This window comes from Schistocerca serialis, chromosome 4 (genome assembly GCF_023864345.2).
Source record: "Schistocerca serialis cubense isolate TAMUIC-IGC-003099 chromosome 4, iqSchSeri2.2, whole genome shotgun sequence".
In the NCBI taxonomy this organism is placed as follows: domain Eukaryota; kingdom Metazoa; phylum Arthropoda; class Insecta; order Orthoptera; family Acrididae; genus Schistocerca; species Schistocerca serialis.
Genome location: NC_064641.1, coordinates 569,917,691 through 569,931,007, shown reverse-complemented (window position 1 = coordinate 569,931,007; position 13,317 = coordinate 569,917,691). Strand labels below are relative to the sequence as shown.

Sequence of the window (13,317 nt, the reverse complement as noted above, 5' to 3'; positions counted from 1 at the left end):
GAACGTGTCTTGATTTTTCTTTAGTATGCCTTCCATTATCAACCACCATGGCAGAATGGCCTCTCTAGAGCCTTTACTTTCCTAAAGCCAAACTGATAGTCACCTGACACATTGTCAATATTTTTTTCCATTCTTCTATATATTCTTCTTCTCAGCAACATGGATGCATGAGCTGTTAAGCTGATTGTGTGATAATTCTCGCACTTGTCATCTCTTCCAGTCTTCGTAATTGTGTGGATGATATTTTTTCGAAAGTCTGATGGTATGTGGACAGACTGCTACATTTTATGAGCAAACGTGAATAATAGTTTTCTACCATTTACTCCCCCTCCCCCCCCCCCCCCAAGTCTTTTTAGTAATTCTGTTGGATTATTCTCCACCCCTTCTGCCTTACTTGATCTTTAAGTACTCCAAAGCTCTCTAAACCGACATCCGTTTCTTCTTCGATCATTTCAGACAATGTTTCCCTCGCAGAGGCCTTGAATGTACTGTTTCCATCCATCCGCTCTCTCCTCTGCATTTGACAGTGGAATTACCGTTACACTCTTGATGTTACCACCCTTGCTTTTAATTTCAATGAATGTTGTGTTGACCTTCCTATATGCAGAGTCAATCCTTCCAACAACCATTTCTTTTCGATATCTACAAGTTTTTCATGCAGCCATTTCGTCTTAGCTTCCCTCCACTTCCTATTTATTTCCTTCTTCAGAGAAGTGAATTTCTGTGTTCCGAATATCCCTGAACATTTTTGTACTTTCTTCTTTCATCGATCAGTTGAAGTATTTCTTCTGTTACCCACTGATTCTTCGCAGTTACCTTCGTTGTACCTATGTTTTTCTTTGCAACGCTTTTGGTTTCGTTTCTAGAGATGTCCATTCCACTTCAACTGCACTGCCTACTGCGCTATTCCTTACTGCTGCACCTATAGCGTATCTCTCCATTCCTTAGTATTTCCGTATCCAACTTCTTTGTGTATAGAGTCTTCCTGGCTAATCCGTTAAACATCAGCCTACTCTTCATCATCTCTATATTGTGTTAAAATAATGTTCAAATGGGTGTGAAATCTTATGGGACTTAACTGCTAAGGTCATCAGTCCCAAAGCTTACACACGACGTAACCTAAATTAGCCTAAGGACAAACACACACACACCCATGCCCGAAGGAGGACTCAAACCTCCTCCGGGACCAGCGGCACAGTCCATGACTGCAGCGCCAAAAACCGCTCGGCTAATCCCGCGTGGCTCTATATTGTGATCTGAGTCTATATCCGCTCCTGGGTACTCCCTACAATCGAGTATCTGATTTCGCAATCTCTGTCTGACCATGATATACTCTAACTGAACCCTTCCCGTATCATTCGCCCTTCTCCAAGTATATCTCATCTTCGTGTGGTTATTGAACAGAGTACTCGCTGCTACCAGCCGATTTTTATTACAGAACTCTATTAGTCTTTCTCCTGTCTCATTCCTTGTACCAACTCCATATTCTCCTGTAACCGCTTCTTCTGCTACTTCCCCTACAACTGCATTCCAGTCCTTAGCTACTATTACATTTTCATGTACCTTTACGTATCGTATTACTTTTCAATATCGTCATATAGTTTCTCTGTCTTTTCATCTGCAGCTTGCTGTGTCGAATGTACACCTGCACTATCGTTCTCGGTGTTGGTTTGGTGTCGACTCTGACAAGAACAACCCAACCAGACAATCTATCAGTATGTAATTGGCTTTTAAGGTATATCAAATACTAAAGACGTGCTGAAATGACAAAAAAGGGTCGAAAATGGTCTTAACAAGTCTGAAAAGGAATGAAAATGACTGCCAAAAATTGTATAAAACTTGGAAGACTGCATATTCAGTAATATATTTCTCATAACATTTTTACTATTGAAAGATAAAAATCATAGCTTGGGTGTTTTAGGTGAAATGCGATTGATGAGCAAAGTATCCAGAATTTTATTTGTTAAGTATATATTCTGCACATTGGTTGTTTAGATGTGTCAAAGTGTATAAAAGCATTGAAGTACGTCAATAAACAGTCAAAGCTTTACTTACCTGTCAGACTCGTTTCACCCCCAGCTGTAGGAGAAAAATGACGGGAATGGTCTTGTCGGAGCGAAAAAAGGGGAATACGTTCCTCTTTAAAACCTCTGGCAGAAAAACTAAAGTACTACAAAACTACTAAACTACCTCCAAACAGGCCTTGGAAGGCCCAACGGCACCAACCGGCCGCCGTGTCATCCTCAGACCACAGGCGTCACTGGATGTGGATATGGAGGGGCATGTGGTCAGCACACCGCTCTCCCGGCCGTATGTCAGATTACGAGACTGGAGCCGCTACTTCTCCATCAACTAACTCCTCAGTTTACCTCAATAAGGCTGAGTGCACCCTGCTTGCCAACAGCGCTCGGCAGACCGGATGTTCAGCCATCCAAGTAGTACTATCCCAGCCTGTCAACGTTTAACTTCAGTGATCTGACGGGAACCGGTGTTACCACTGCGGCAAGCTGCTTTAAATCTTTTTCCACCTACCTCGCAACGGTGGAAGAGGGATAAGATCATGCCAGCGAGAGACAAACAGAGAGAAGACAGCGATAATAGTAGAGAGTAGGTGGCATAGAGAGATGAGGACGGATGGATGAAGGCAACAGCAGTGGGAGACAAAGAGACAAGGTATTGATAGTCAGTGAGGGACAGTGGCAATAAAAGAGATAGCTGCATTCACACAGAAGCAAGAGAGACAAGAGATAGTGGAAATGAGAAATTTAGATGAGGAGATCAGAAATAGGCTTGGGGGATCTGTACCCTCCCATATCTTTAACAGTTAGTTACAGGAGAGGGGGCGTTTTGGACCAAAGTCTTAAGCTCGTGGGTACAGGCAGAAAATAAGTTGGAACCCAAACTTTTAGAGCTGTCGAGATATTGTGGAGTCGGTGTCAGTGATCAAAAAAAGGAGACAGTGCAAGTGAGCGAGGAGACTACGGGAGTGTACAATACATCAATGGGAGAAAAAGGAGACAGAGGGAGAGAGACATATGTAGACAGTGGTGGTGACAGGAGCATGCTGAGTATGAAGCCGTAACTAGAAATAATGATTGGGTAAAGGTATTGATAGTATTCTCTGTTCAAATAGCGCGACTACGTTCCCTTCTCAAAATGTTTGGAGAGGAAGCCGGAGTGAGGACTGAGGCAGCTGATTCCCCACTCTTGTTTCAGATTCTTTTAAAGAGGAAGAAGCACTGATCAGCCAGAGTACTATGACCACCTACCTAATAGCCTGTAGGTCCACCTTTGGCATGGGTGATAGCGGTGTCGCGTCATAGCATGGAAGTAATGGTAGGTCGCTCTGCACAAACGAGTCACCTAATTCCCGGAAATTCCGGGAAGGTGGGGGTGGGGGCCAAATGTGTGTGTGTGGGGGGGATGAGCTCTGTCTCCACATTCAGTCACATACCAAACGTGATCGATCGGATTCAGGTCTGGCGAGCTGAGGAGCCAGCACTTCAATTTGAACTCGTAACTGTGTTCCTCGAATCACTCTATCACATTCCTGTCCTTCCGGCACGCCGTATTATCTTGCTGAAAAATGACACTGCCCTCGGAAAAAATGACCCTCATGAAGGGGTGTACTTGAACTGCAACCTGCTTACGCAATTCATTAGCCACAATTGTGCCTTGCAAGAGCTCCAGTGGACCCATGCATGCCCACGTGAATGTTCCGTAGAGCATAATGAGGCTGCCGTGAGTTTTTTTTCCGTTCGGCAGTACATATGTCAAGGAGCTGTTCCCCTCGAAGAGGAAGAATTTGCGCACTCCAATCAGCATGGCGAAGAAGGTTTCGGGATTCATCAGACTATGCAACGCTCTTGCACTAAGCCAACGTCCAGTGCATAAGAACCCATGCCCATTTCAGCTGCAGTTGCCGAAGTCATGGTGTTAACGTTGGTACATGCATGGGTCGTCGGCTGCGGGAGCCCATCGTTTACAGAGGTCGGTGCACTATGTGTCCATACACAGTTGTACTCTGCCCAGCCTACGAAGTCCGACACCATCTGTAATGAGGTGTTGCCGCCTAATCCAACGACGTCTGGATGTGGTTTCACCTTGGTTCCGCCACGGGTTGAAGGCACTCACCACAGCACTCCTCGAACATTCGAAAAGTCACACCGAGTCTCCAGGCCATCAAAATATGCTCTTGGTGGAATTCAGATAGATATTGCGCCTTCCCCATTCTACAGACGGGCAGCAAGCTCACTGATACTGCATGCACCGTGCGTGAGTGTGAGTAGCAGTCATTTCTCGCCAGGTGACGCAGCTGTCGCCTAGACCGGTTTATAGAGACAGAAAATCGGCGATCAAAATGTTGTGGCTGATCAGTGTATTCACTTTATCTGTGCCCAAACAGCAGCATTTTTCCGCCGGTATATTATGATTCGTAAAAGGGTATTAAGTCTGATGGTGTTTATTTTTATTATTGTTTTTTGTTTAAGATTACGATGTTGATAAATTTGATTTACCAAGAACATAAGTTCTCTGCCTTCCGATACTGAACGTTTATTTTTATTTTTATCCAAACATGTTCCACCTATTCATACTACATAGTCACAATCATAACAAATATCTGATATGATTAGGCTAAACCTGTTCGGTTAAGAACAAAATAAACATTCAGTAGCAAAAACAGATAACATTTCTTCTTATCTATACGATACACGTAACTGAATAGAAATCGTAAAACATTGGTTGCAAGTATTAATAATATTGTCTGTTCAGTGTTTCCACGTATTTCATCTTTCTCTTTTCCAGTTTAGATTTAGGATATTGTATGATGTACTATATGACCGTTTCGTTGGCTCAGACGTCATCGAGTCAAACTACGCCCGCCATAACGTAATGTGCTTGATGTTACAACAATGGCCCACACTATTATTACTCATATAAGGGGTTTACCTCCGTTATTGTATTTTGATTTATACACGATTAGGACAATAAACTAAGGTATATAGTGCAGTTGTCTGATCGTCCGTATCTTCTCTAAGAACTTATTTGTAGGGGCGATTAAAAGTTTCCTTTGGAAGGTTGTAGAGCCCACAATCGGTATGGCAAACCGGCAAAATCACTGTGAGGACCGACGCGTTCACCCCACCGAGGATCCACGTTTCTGATACCCGTTTGGTAGAAAAAAGCGTCATGCTGTGTGAAGATGTCCCTAACTGCCTGCTGTACATCCTCGCGCGATGAGATTCGTCGACCCTTCAAGGACTTTTGTAAGCACTGCAGGCGCGCTAATCGCGTGGAGAGAGAGCAAGAGCAGGGCTGTAGGGTGGGTGCTAAAGTGTCTCCCACCTGAGCTGACTAGGTTCTATTTCACGAAATTTGCGATATGGGGACGATCGTTGTCTCGAATCAGCAGCAAACCTTGTTGCAGTTTTCCCGGACCTTTAACCTTAACTGCACGCAGTAATTTCTACAACGTTGCGGTGAGCAACAATTTTGCAACAGATGGCTGACTCTTTAACTTTATGGAGCGAGGGGCGATGGATGACATCACTGCATTGTATGCCTTGTCGACGCTCTCGATTCTTCTTCCCAGTCGTGGCACCTTTCGCCGCCTGCAAAACCGCGCTCAATGAACGTGTAGCCTTCGTCACTGAAAGATATTACAGGCACCATTCCACAACGGTGGCTTTCAACAACGGTGGTTTTCGACAGCCATACTACCCCGTACATATTTTTCGGTCTCCGATGGATATCTACCCACGTTTGTCACTCGGAAGCCAATAAAAGAATGGCCAGCTCGTCGGTGCCGTTTAAATGCATATTGTAGTAACGGCGCCATAGTTCCCGTTTCTGTATTTGCCGCACACACGTCCGAAATACAAGAACGCCACATTGATGGCTTATTTTCACGTCAGTGGTTCTCCACCCTCATTGCATATACGCTGCGGCAACACCCTCAAAGGGAAACGTTTTGACCGCCCCCCTTGTAGTTCTCTAAGCAGATGTGCGGGACCTTCTCGAATGCTTTCATGTGAAAAAGAAACAACCTCCACGTAGTATCTCCCAAGTACTGTAACACCAATGAAAGGTGTTATGGGAAATAATATTTAGTTCCTCTGTCCCTCAGAAATAATGTAACGCCAGAGAGAGGTGAGAAACAATTTTTATTTTTTTATCATAAAATTTATAAGGTTTGGTTTTTCATACGACTTTTGAAAAAATCTTCTGTTCAGTAAATATAGCTACCGTATTGATGACGATTTAGCTGTGTTGAAACACGCATAGGTCATAAGGATGTCAGTGAAATTAATGAATCCTCTGGCAACATCTTTTATCTAGCAACGACTAAATCGAAACATTATTATAAAGTAATACCTTTTCGACAGAATACGTTGACAAATATTAGTAATTCAGGTAACAGACCATTTCTAAGTCAAAACAAAAGTCTTCTGGTGTTTCTGTGTAAGTGCAATGGCAAAAACACTCGAAACAGAGGCAATTAAGTACTCAGCAAGAGTGGTTTACAAGAAAAGGAAAGCGCTATCATTCGCTCAGGTTTCTTTGAGAGCCTCCTGCAGTTATCAGAAAACTTCAAGGCGGCAGCCGTAGAAGTTAACACTCTGGAATTGATAGGGGCGAAGCTGACCTACATATCTATATCAATTGTTCGCAAAGAACGTACATTGAGTAGCTAGGAGTGAGACTGAACCCTTTGTGGAAATTATAGATCATGGCTGTTGCGCTTTCGAATAACTAACTCATAAGAGATTGCTTCAGTTGGTAACACTGCCAGACAAGCTTCACTTGGTAACACTGCCAGGCAAACAAACAATTTCAAGATTTAGCTGAACAATCGTCTGTCGTAGATAATTTCCTCATTCCTGAGAATCCGTCGAATAATCTTTAATATTATCGATTACGGATGTGAGGTGACCTTTTTTTTTTTTTTTTTTTTTTTTTACAGTATTGGTTGGTAGAATTCAACCGAAATTTTTTTACCGACCCACAACAAAGCGTTTGAGAGACAGTGCTCTTGTTGGTAGATTGTAAGACTTTACTCATCTGGTTAAGACGCTAAAAAGTCCATCAACAGAATTGCGGCGTTAGCGAAATAAAATGGAATAAAAACACATTGGACTACGGGTCGACGTCTTGCATTAAAATCGACAACTTCTATCAGTGGCCGATTCATCTCACACCGCACATTGCACCAGGCCACGTCCTGTTGAACTGCTGTGGGCTCCAACAATGTCTAGTAGACGCTCATGCAGAGCTCTGGGAATTGCTGTGATCTGAGATGTCCGCGGTATTACTGCGTAAGCTCATCTATTAACCATGATGCTGTTCTACTGGTGACCAATATTTTCCTCATTTCCTAAGACTGCAGTAGTCAGCTTCTACTGTAGCTTCTTCGTTGAAGAGTCATTGAAAATTTATAATTGTGTGTCTTTCTTAAAATAATTGTATTTAGGCGCTAGGAAATATAATTCTGCTGTCATTACCTTGGCCATTCAGAATATGTCCATCTTTCTTTTCATGAATGATGATTTACAGTTCTTCCATCAAGTCAAGATAACTGCACTTCTTTTCTATGTGCAAGATTTACAATTTAAGGTGAGACGAGGACACATGGTTCATCGTATTTTTATTCTATTTTATTTTGTGAATGCTGCAGCTTAAGGCTACTTTTCAGCATCTAACTGAAAAGTGGCAAACTGGAGGGAGTATCAGATGGTTACAGTTTCGGTGATCAAGACAATTCACCTCCCTCTCACCTTCTGTATTTTAACTGAAGCCATTCGCCCATTGGGTAAGCGGAACTCACAAGTTATATACGTATGTGCAATAGAAAAAAGACACATTACGTAGCACTGCAGTTGGTCTAGACTTCAATCGTTTCTGAAAAAATAGTCCAAACCAATGGAAATTTGGTTCTAACTTCTACAGTCTAGTTGTTTCGCTTCGAGCAAGTAGTCGAAAGTAATTATGACAGTTATTTACTGACAAATAGTCAACAGGGATCCAGAAATGTCGTTCTTTTGAAACACAACTAGCTGTTTACTCTCACGAAGTACTGAATGGCATCGACAGGTGATATAAAATTCATTCCATGTTTCTAGATTTCCAGAAGGCTTTTGACAGAGTTCCCCCAAGTGACTTGTAATCAAATTGTGTGCCTATAGAGGAGTTTCGTCTCAGCGGTGCGACTGGATTCGCGCCCACAGTTCGTAGTAGTTGATGGAAAGTCATCGAGTAAAACAGAAGTAATACCTGACGTTCCCCAAGGAAGTGTTATAGGACTTCGGCTGACATAGGAAGTAACCTGAGCGGGTCTCTTAGGTTGTTTGTAGATCTTGCTGCCATTTACCGTCTTGTTAAGACATCAGGTGATGAAATCCGGTTGCAAAATGATTTAGACAAGATATATGTCTGGTGCGAAAAGTAGCAATTGACTATAAATAATGAAAAGTGTGAAGTCATCAACGTGAGTACTAAAAAATCTGATAAATCACACAAATTTGTTATTGTAAATTCAATTAAATACTTCGCGATTACAGTTATGAAGAACTTAAATTTGAACGATCACATAGATAATGTTGTGGGGAAAGCAAACCAAAGACTGCGATACATAGGCGGAACACTTAGAAAATTCAAGGGTCTACTACAGAGACTGCTTACATTACGCCTGTCCACCCTCTTCTGATCACGTGGAATACGCATGAGGTAGAACAGACGGAGGCCATCGAAAAACTTCTAACAAGGTAAGATCGTTTTGTATTACCCCGAAATATGGCAATCATTAACTCAAAGGCTGTTTTTGTTATGGCAGGATCTACCTGTGAAATTTCAGTCACCAATTTTCTTTTCTGATTGAGAAAATATTTTGTTGGCCACCACATACATAGGGAGAGATGATCATCACAATAAAATAACAGAAATCGGAGTTTGCACAGAAAGATTTATGTGCTCGTTTATTCCCGCGTTCCGTTCGAGAGTGGAACGGTAGAGAAATCGCTTGAAGATGGTTCGATGAACCCTGTGCCAGGCACTTAATTGTGAATTGCAGGGTAATCATGTAGACATTATTTGTTTTTTAGTTTGCCTTACGAAGTTTTGCAAGTTCGACTATTTATTTCGTATTACGATACTGGTAACGTCATCACAGCGTATAAGAGCTACAATTCTGCAACTGATTCTAACATTCGACAAATTCATATCACTAGGAAAAAACGGGAAATATACAATGTTCAGGAAAAAAATGATCTTACTGGAAGACCAAGAAGGAAGTGCTCGGATTAACAAGGATATGAAACAGATGCTCAGTTTGTCTCCTGTACTGTTCAACATGCATCGAAGAAGCAACGAAGGAAAATTTCGAAAGTGTGGTTAAAACTGAGGATGAAAGGAGTTAGATGTCCTGGGAACATTAACGTCCTCTATGGACTGAAAAAGAATTACAGCACCTGATGAATGTGATGAACTGTCTATTGAACAAAGACTATGAAAAGAAAGTAAACTGAAGACATAGAGAGTTATTCAGAATTATCAAAAACGAAATTTGCGACAAACATGGCATCGAAATTGTGAACGATACAGTAGACCAAGTAGAGGAATTGTGACACATTTAGAACCCAAAGGAAAGCAGACAGACAAATAAAACGCCATATAAGAAGCAGGCTAGCAGAAGCTAGGAGATCATCACTCGCCAAAGGATGTATGCTACTAACAAACAGAGGTCTTAACCTGACAAAGAAATTTGTGATATACGTCAGGAGTGTATAATGGCACGAGACTCGATCACTGACGGCGGTGAAACTGGAAAAGATCGTAGTCGAATAGTTTATGGTGCTCCAAAAAAGGTGCTTAAAATTAACAAGGAGAGGTTACCAATAGTGCGATAGACTTTTTGAAACTATCTATAGGATGATGTCGGTTAAGATCCCAGATATTACACACTGCAGCCATTCACCCTCGTGGGTCCTCGCTTGTGAGTAATTGACAAAAAAATCAGAGTTTTGTGCGATACTCAATAGCGTCAAAAAAATCTGCATTAATGTGAGATCGAATCTCGTAGGGTACATATTTTTTTATTTTTTATTCTTTATCGGAATTACTTCGATCATTATTTTTATTCAATAATTTGGCTTAAATGTAATTTTTTATTTCTATTCCTTTGTCACATTGTTTTAATCACTGTATGAACTGTTTTACTTTTTCTTTACATTAGTCTTCTTCCAACAAGAATTTTTGTGAATATGAATTTAATTTCATTTATCTACTATAGTATTTAATTATTTGAAAATTCTTATTTATTAGTTAAAAAACAAAAGATGAATAATACATTTATGTTTTTGCAGTGGTGTGACAAATGTATTTTTGTTACCAGGTGTGCAATTTTTTTCTGCATGGTAATCGTCATACAAACATTTAAAACATAACCAAAATATGCATCGAATATGAAAAGATGAAAATTTAAATGAAAGACGAGTTTATAAGGGAAACGAAATTCAAGCAAAATGAGAAATTGATGTAACGAAAGCAGTAATGTAGACAAAAAACGGGGTGCTAAAATTAAAGAAATTAAATCTAAATTGACACACAAAACTGATTAAAAACACCAGAACATAGATTGTAAGTGGAGAAAGAATGGTAGAAAGAAAAATGAGAGAAAATGAAGAAGTTGATATTATGATTAAAAGTATGTGACAACGGAATGGAATTAAAAAATTACATTGATATCAATTTATAGAATAAAAATGACGATCAAATTCATTTCGATAAAGATTTAAAAATTAGTAAAATCTCACAGCACCTAAAGATTCGAACTCATAATTTCCTGCAAGCAAAACTGTTATCCTACTCATTACTCCGCACAACTAAAGTATACAATTTAACTTCTTTAACGCTATTGTCACACAAAATTCCGAACTTTTTCGTCAATTACTCGCAAACGAAGGCCTACCAGGGTGCATGGCTGCAGTGTGGTTCAAATGGCTCTGAGCACTATGGGACTTAACATCTCAGCTCATCTGTCCCCTAGAACTTAGAACTACTTAGACCTAACTAACCTAAGGACATCACACACATCCATGCCCGAGGCAGGATTCGAACCTGCGACCGTAGCAGTCCCGTGGTTCCGGACTGCAGCGCTAGAACCGCACGACCACCGCGGCCGGCAGTGTGTGATACATATGATCTTAACCTACATCGCCGTATAGATAATTTCAAAAAGTCCATCGCTCCGCTGCAGGCCTCTCCTTGTAAGTGAACAGAAGTGATGAGTATGTGGATCACAGTCAGGGAGTATATGGAAAACACAGGCTAGAAAATACAGAGAATTAAATATTTATTAAACCTAGAGCAATAAAGGAGGAAAAATGTTACACTGCTGCTAAACCATTGTAAATTTTACAACTGAAAACCTGAAGCTATGTGTTTTGCACTAGTTAATTATGATTATTAGATCTCCAATCGTTTGTTACATACAAAATATGTACATAATGTACTGGCTATTTTACGACTAGTCATATTATCGGAAAGGAAATCATAATTTATATGATGAATTAGTTACAAGTCATTATAATTATTAAAACTCCAAGAGTGGCTCAAGATGGTTCAAATGCCTCTGAGCACTATGCGACTTAACTTCTGAGGTCATCAGTCGCCTAGAACTTAGAACTAATTAAACCTAACTAACCTAAGGACATCACACAAATCCATGCTCGAGGCAGGATTCGAACCTGCGACCGGAGCGGTCGCTCGGCTCCCGACTGTAGCGCCTAGAACCGCACGGCCACTCCGGCCGGCAAAACTCCAAGAGTATTTTGCACATTAAATTAGAAGAGATTCGTCTGCTTTAGATACTATTATTATAGTTCACGTCAAACATAGCTCGCTGTTCTGTACAAATTGCTCTTGTGGAGTCGTTGCAAAATTTCTTCTTCATTTGCTTGAACAACAAAATAAGCATACCCTTCTCCATTGAGGTTATCGTATTTCATGCTGCTGTTGACGAGGCAGGATTCGAACCTGCGACCGGAGCGGTCGCTCGGCTCCCGACTGTAGCGCCTAGAACCGCACGGCCACTCCGGCCGGCAAAACTCCAAGAGTATTTTGCACATTAAATTAGAAGACTCGTCATATTATCGGAAAGGAAATCATTATTTATATGATGAATTAGTTACAAGTCATTATAATTATTAAAACTCCAAGAGTGGCTCAAGATGGTTCAAATGCCTCTGAGCACTATGCGACTTAACTTCTGAGGTCATCAGTCGCCTAGAACTTAGAACTAATGGTTTTAGTACAAAATAAAGAGATAAAGCACTGAAGAGGGCTAGTGTGATATAAACTAAGACTCTTCTGTTACTGCCTGACATTCATCTTAAGATGGCACACAAAGATAAATTTTAAGTCATAAAACAAATATGACGACTATTAGAAAATAGACACACCATTGCTAAAAATTCGTAATATTTACGACATCAGTGTCAGGAAACCCCTGGAATGAGGCAATAATTAATGTAGCGACTTTTAACAACAACGTTTACCATGGAGGTACTGAAGAACACATGTCGCGCATGTATCCAGTTTGGCGGGAACGGCGAAGAGGTACCAATTGCAATTGTAAATTTTAAGAATATTAATGTACTTTTAAGACATCAGGGAATAATCTTCCTGGAACTACAGGGTGCTGCTGAGAGAGAACGAAAGGGGTGAAGATGACCAAATGTATAGCAAAGAATTGAGGAAGGTTGGTGTAGGTGCTACTGCAAGATGAGGAGGTTTGCATCACAAAGGAAATCTTCGCAGGCTGCATTATAACAATCAGAGGACTGAGAAAGTCGTGAGATCCTACGGATAACGTCTCACGGAAACAAAATAACACATTGTGGCTTGTGAGAGAGATGCTAGCGCATAAACAAAATCACGCGCTGAAGTGTTACCTGTGGTATTGTTTGCAGCGACTGCAGGCGGAGCCGCAGAAAACGTGGTAGGCGCAAACAGTCCGTATTAGCCGCGAAATGACACTGAGCCGCAGCAGGGCTTTCCAAGGGCACAGCTGACTATCTGATCTCCGCGATAGCACTGCGTGTTGAGGTACCGTGTCGGCGGTGTCTGTGACGCGCCTGAGCGATAAACAGTTCTCGTGTCGAAGGTATGGAATGGTGTAATCCCACAAGAGAAGCGCAATCCACCGAAACAGTGGCGCGCAGTTACGAGTTCTTCGAAATACAACAAATTTTTCCTGTTGATTTAGATGTGGAGATAAACAGACATTTAGAACACCTTGATAAACACACGAATTAAAAACAT

The 13,317-nt window shown here is 41.2% G+C and overlaps 1 protein-coding gene across 1 annotated transcript in view; it reads right to left on the bottom strand.

Annotated features, from left to right (window-relative positions):
• Positions 1 to 13,108, bottom strand: part of LOC126474021 (UNC93-like protein) — a 422,847-nt gene extending 409,739 nt beyond the window's left edge. The window contains exon 1 of the mRNA XM_050101426.1: positions 12,948 to 13,108. The gene's annotated coding sequence lies outside the window, so the exon portion shown is untranslated. The remainder of the gene's footprint in view (positions 1 to 12,947) is intronic.
• Between the last annotated feature and the right edge of the window lie 209 nt (positions 13,109 to 13,317).